General features: G+C 39.7%; 1 non-coding gene across 1 annotated transcript; it reads left to right on the plus strand.

The window, feature by feature from the left end:
* Positions 1-6,361: 6,361 nt before the first annotated feature.
* LOC118492036 lies at positions 6,362-6,468 on the plus strand. The gene has a single exon (XR_004892476.1). It is a non-coding gene; the product is annotated as a small nucleolar RNA R71 (small nucleolar RNA).
* The last annotated feature ends 361 nt before the right edge of the window (positions 6,469-6,829 follow it).

Raw genomic sequence — 6,829 nt, forward strand, 5'->3', positions numbered from 1 at the left:
GTTAGGCAAATTTTTACAGTCGAAACCGCAGATGGGAATTCCGTAAAAATCAATCAGGTTTTGCAAAAAGTAGAAATAGAACTCTGAGTTCATAAATTTATTGCAAACCTATTACCTATGAAATTAGCTGAATTTGATGTTGTGTTAGGAATGGATTGGTTAATAGCCAACCATGCTCAAATCATTTGTGATAGAAATTCCATAGAAATTCAAGCACCTACTGGAGAAGTAATCATGATTACAGGAGATAAACCTCGGAAGCCACTGAAGTTCATATCAGTAATGAAAGTTGCTAATTATGAACGGAAACAAGGAATAGTATATATGATTTCAGTAATCATTTGTACTAAAGGTAAGGAACTTAAGGAAATTCCTGTAGTCTCAGAATACCCAGATGTATTTCCAGAAGATTTACCTGGATTACCACCAGATAGGGAGGTAGAATTTAGGATTTATCTAATTCCAGGAACTACACCGATAGCCAAGGCACCCTATCGATTAGCTCCTACCGAAATGTTAGAATTGAAAAAGCAATTAGATGAATTACTAAGCAAAGGATTTATACAACCTAGTTCATCCCCTTGGGGTGCACCAGTGTTGTTTGTGAAAAAGAAAGATGGGTCGATGAGAATGTGTATCGATTATAGAGAGTTGAATAAGGTTACAATTAAGAATCGATACCCATTACCTAGGATTGATGATCTTTTTGATCAATTACAAGGCGCTAAATATTTTTCTAAAATAGACTTGCGCTCCGGATATCATCAATTAAAGGTTCAAGAAGAAGACATACCTAAAACTGCTTTTAGAACTAGGTATGGACATTATGAGTTTACAGTCATGCCCTTTGGATTAACTAATGCACCTGCAGCATTTATGGACATGATGAACAGGATCTGTAAACCATATTTGGATAAATTTGTAATTGTCTTCATAGACGATATACTTATTTATTCAAAAAGTCAGGTCGAACATTGTCAGCACTTGCATGCACTCTTAACTTTGTTAAGAAAAGAAAAGTTGTACGCTAAATTCTCGAAGTGTGAATTTTGGCTACAAGAAGTGCAATTCCTAGGACACATGGTGAATCACGAAGGAATTCATGTAGATCCTGCTAAGATATAAGCAATTACCAGGAAGGTTCCGCAAACTGCAATGGAAATTAGAAGTTTTATAGGATTAGCTGGATATTATAGACGGTTTATTAAGGATTTTTCCAAAATAGCTGTACCATTAACTAAGCTAACCTGTAAAGCCACTAAGTTTGAGTGGGGACCTAAACAAGAAGAAGCCTTCAGAATCTTAAAGAAGAAATTAACCAATGCTCCAATCTTAGCCTTACCAGAAGGAACAGAAGATTTTGAGGTATATTGTGATGCTTCAAAATTAGGATACGGATGTGTGTTGATGCAACGCAAGAAGGTAATTGCGTATGCTTCCAGACAATTGAAAAAGCACGAAGAAAACTATACGACTCATGATTTAGAATTAGGAGCTATAGTTTTTGCCCTTAAGATATGGAGACATTATCTGTATGGAAGTAAGTTTACTGTTTATACAGATCATAAGAGTTTAAGGTATATATTTGGGCAAAAAGAGTTAAACATGAGACAAAGAAGATGGATGGAAATCCTGAGTGATTACGACTGTGATATTCAATATCACGAAGGAAAGGCAAACGTAGTCGCAGACGCCTTAAGTCGTAAGTATCATGAGAAGCAAAGACGAGTCCGTGCTCTTAGAATAAATCTACAAGTAGATTTAATGGGACAATTAAAGGAAATTCAGGAAACGGCAATCAAGGACGATGCCGAAGAAATGAAAGGTTACCTAAAAGAATTAGAACAAGGAAATGATGGAATTTGGAAATTCCACAAAAGCAGAATTTGGGTACCTAAACAGGGAAATTTAAGGTCAAGGATTTTAGAGGAAGCTCATAAATCTAGGTATACCATACACCCAGGAAACAATAAGATGTACCAAGATTTAAGAAAGAATTTCTGGTGGGTAGGAATGAAAAAGGATATAGCCGAATACGTATCTAAGTGTTTAACCTGTTCACAAGTAAAAGCTGAACATCAGAAGCCTTCAGGTCTACTACAACAGTTAGAAATGCCCGTATGGAAATGGGAACTCATAACAATGGACTTTGTTACTAAGTTACCCAAAACCAGGAAAGGTAATGATGCCATTTGGGTAATCGTGGACCGATTAACCAAATCCGCTCATTTTCTACCAATAAAGGAAACCTTTAGCATGGAAAGGTTAGCCAAGTTGTACGTAGATGAAATAGTATCCTTACATGGAGTTCCACTCTCCATTGTATCAGATAGAGATAGTCGTTTCACTTCCCGTTTCTGAACAAGTTTCCAAGAATCAATGGGGACCCGACTGAATCTGAGTACTGCATATCATCCACAGACGGATGGACAAAGTGAAAGGACGATCCAAACCTTAGAAGACATGCTCCGAGCATGTGTAATTGACTTTGGAGGTAATTGGGATAACCATTTACCATTAATTGAATTCTCCTATAATAATAGTTATCATTCAAGCATCGAAGCCGCTCCATTCGAAGCACTATATGGACGCAAGTGCAGAACTCCCGTATGTTGGGCAGAAATAGGAGAAAGTCAATTATCAGGTCCAGAAATCGTGCAAGAAACCACAGACAAGATAACTCAAATCAAGGAAAGATTGAAAACAGCCAGAGATCGCCAGAAAAGCTATGCAGACAATCGTCGCAAGCCACTTGAATTCCAGATAGGAGACAAAGTACTTTTGAAAGTATCTCCTTGGAAAGGAGTAGTACGATTCGGTAAGAAAGGAAAACTGAGTCCCAGATATGTTGGACCATTCCCAGTAATTCAACGAATCGGACCAGTTGCTTATCGCTTACAACTACCAGAAGAACTAGCTGGAGTACATGATGTATTTCATGTATCCAATCTTAAGAAATGTCTATCAGACGAATCCCTGGTAGTACCTCTTCAAGATGTGGAGGTAAATGAAAAGCTGAAATTCATAGAAAAACCTTTACAAATAGAAGATCGAAAAGTCAAGTTTCTAAAACACAAGCGACTAGTACTGGTGAAAGTCAAATGGAATTCAAAGAGAGGACCAGAATATACTTGGGAACTGGAGTCAGAAATGAAGCGGAAATACCCTCATCTATTTCAATAAATCTCGAGGACGAGATTTTTCCTAAGGTAGGGAGGATGTAACAACTCTCATTAAAATTTATAATTAGAATGATAATTAGTCAAAAAGGAAACCCTAATTGAGACACCCAAGTAATTCCGCACTAACCCTAAAATTTTCAGAACAATCAGAATTAGGATCAGGGCCCCTAAAACTCGGGGGGGGGGGGGGGGGGGGGGGGGGGTAAACCCTAGTTGATAATTATCAACAAAATTGCGTTGTACAGATGAAATTCGAATTTTAAGTGAGTCAGCTAAGCTAGTCCCGAACTCAGCTAGTCTAGGTAAATAGACTGCACCCTTTACGGACCGTAAAGGAAAATGCCTTACGGACCGTAAGCATATGTGCTTCCCTTACGGACCGTAAGGGTTGAAACATACGGTCCGTAAGCGAGGCTATTTTCTGGCTATAAATAGCCGACCTTGGGACTTGAAATGAGAACTGAAACCGACGTTAAATTGTTGTTTGTGCGTCGAATTAGAGTCGTTATACTACAATTAAACACACACACTGCACTCGAATCGCTGCCGCAAAACAGGGTAATTACTCGATCGCTATTACGATTCATTTTCCGAGATCAATATATCCAAAGAATGTTTAAGTGCCGCCCACATTAGGGTTATACTTTGTCGTTCGTCGTTAAATCGATGAATGTTTAAGTATTGCACTTTGTCGTTCATTGTGAGAATTTGATCTCGTGAGTTATCGTGACTGCTGTATTGATCACTAACCCAGTTTTGTGTGCATTATTATTACTATTAGGTTAACGAGGCTAAATCATATTCTGTCTGTACTAAATCTGCAATGTGAGTCATTCTCTTTTTATCAACTGTTTTACAATACTCCAAATTATTTTCAGAATTATAATTACAGTGATTAAGTTGATGTAATCACCAAATTACAGCCAGTATGTGGGGTATTGTGCACATTACTACAGTTTAAATCATTTTAGGTGGGCGAACCTAATCTTAATTGATTTACGTCATTCAATGGGGCAGCCAATGGTGATATGACCACTGTCACAGATCCGGTCGAGTGACAAATACTGTGGGTAGTTGGTTGATATTAGAAACATGCGTAAAAGATCTTAACATTGTGAATAATAATAAATGTGTCATTTTCAGTAAAATGAATGATTCACTCAGTATTTCCCTGCTGACAAAACCTTTTTCAAACATGTTTCAGGTGATCTACGGTAATTCAGGAAAAGTGCCGAGGAGCATTTCAAGCTTACGATAGTGGCTCAGTATAAAATAAAGAAAATGTTTTGAACAAAGATTATCAGAAAAATCTTATTATTGTAAATTCTCGGGGTTTTGTCCCGAATTGTGAAATAAAATAATCGGGAAAAGTTTTTAGCTTTAAAACGATCCTGACGTTAAAATTCCGCTGCTAAACTCAATTAAATAAATATCACGGGATTTCTGTCCCGCGGCTCCTGAAACGGGTTAAACCAGGTCGGGGGCCGTGACAATAAGGGTCCTTGGCTAGACCCAAAGTCGGTCAAATGTTACCCGCGCGGGATGACTCACATCCCGAGTTGTAGCATTGCAATGCATCGTTTAAGCTTGAGTCAATCGCGTTGAGGTATTTGACAGGATCATCCTTCGCTCATTACCCAACTTCAAACTTGATCTATTTTCACCAACCCTCAATGTTAGTTGTCCTTCGCTCATATCTACCATAGCTCATGCGGTGGCAAGGAAAGGTCGTCCTAGTATGAGCGGAATTTCGGTGTCTTCCTCCATGTCTAGAATAACAAAGTAGGCAAGAAAAACAAATTCTCCTCCCTTTATCAATAAGTTTTCTATGACACCTTGAGGGTATTTTACCGACCGGTCCGCAAGTTGGATGCTCATTTTCTTAGGATTTGGTTTTCCCAATCCTAGTCGGTTGAACATAGAGGCCGGCATTAAATTAATGCTGCCCCTAAGTCGGCTAGTGCATTGCTTATTGGCGATCCACCAATAGGGCAAGGAATGGTGAAGCTTCCGGGATCAATCTTCTTTTAGGGGAGTTTGTTGAGGAGTGCCGCCGAGCATTCTTCACTAAGGGTGACTTGTTGGATGGTTTCAATTTTTCTTTTGTGAGTGAGGAAGTCTCTCATAAACTTAGAATACTTTGGCATTTAAGTGAGGACCTCTACAAAAGGAAGATTGATGTGTAGTTGTTTAAGCAAGCTTACGAACTTAGTAAATTGTTCGTCGGTCTTTTGCCGAAGTAAACGACCGAGGTAAGGGACCGGAGGTGGTTTGGTTGTGTCGGTGTTGGTGTTTTGGGGTTGAGGGTTTTCTTGGTTATTGTTGGTAGGCATTTTGGCTTGGATTGGGTTGTTTTGTTGTGGGGTTGGCTCACTCTCGGGTCTTATCTTCTGGCTTCTTAGATTAATTACATTTATTTAGGCTATTGGGTTTGTTTCGGTGTTACTTGGTAAGGCTCCTTGTGGTCTTTCGGAGAAATGTTGGGCTAGTTGACTAAATTGTTTTTCGAGATTTTGAATACTAGCCCGTTGGTTTCTTATTTCTGTTTCGGATTGTGAGAACCTTTCCAAGTATCTTTTATCGGATTCGGAGAAGAGGCGAGTGATAATATCCTCAAGCCTTTCTCTTCCTCCTTGTTGTGATTGAAAACTTTGTTGCCCATTTTGTGGTTGTTGTTGAAAGTTAGATCGTTGATTTTGATTTTGTTGGTTATTACCCCCGATTCCCTCCAACCAAAGTCGGGATGATTATGCCACTCGGGAGTGAAAGTGTTACTTTGGACTCCTGATGGTCATGGCCAGTTATTTAGGTAATTTACCACTTCCGTTTGATTTTCTAGATCTTTCATACAACTCCAGTTTTCATGCGGGCCGCCACATCCTTCGCAAGCCATAACCAAAGCCGTTTTGTTTAATTCAAGTTTCTTTATTTTATTGGTCAAGGCTTCGATTTGGGCTTGCAAAGAAGTGGATTCACCCACTTTGTGGGCGCCCGGGACTATAGACTTTGAGCCCCTAGGAGTGTGCCATTGAAAACTATTTTGAGCAAAGTCTTCAATTTAATTATAAATTTCCTCGGGTCGCTGATTCCCAAGGAGTCCCCCGGAGCCGGAATCAAGGATTTGCCTTGTGTGGGGCAAGAGTCCGTTGTAGAAGGTGGACGCTTGTTGCCGACGTTCAAGACCGTGATGTGGGCATTTCCTTAGTAGCTCCTTGAACCTTTCCCATATCTCGTACAAGGATTCCCCGTCTTCTTGAGAGTAGGTTTTGATCTCGCTTATGAGTTTGGCGGTTTTAGCGGGAGGGAAATATTTGTAGAGAAATTTTTGGGCAAGTTCATACCAAGTGTGTACAAACCCACTTGGGAGGGTGTTTAGCCAAGCTTTCGCTCGGTCTTTGAGTGAAAAAGGGAACATACGGAGTCTAACGGCATCGCTAGAGGCCCCGTTGATCCGGAAGGTGTCACATATTTCCAAGAAGTTGGTAATATTTAAATGGGGATCTTCATCGGCTAGGCCATGGAAAGTGGCGGAATTTTGGAGCATTTGTATATGGTGCGATCGAAGCTCAAAGTTGTTAGCATCGACATTAGAAGGGTTAATAACGGCTCCAAGATTACCAATCGTAAGCCGTGGGCAATCCATTAGA

Source organism: Helianthus annuus, chromosome 4, assembly GCF_002127325.2.
Source record: "Helianthus annuus cultivar XRQ/B chromosome 4, HanXRQr2.0-SUNRISE, whole genome shotgun sequence".
NCBI lineage: Eukaryota > Viridiplantae > Streptophyta > Magnoliopsida > Asterales > Asteraceae > Helianthus > Helianthus annuus.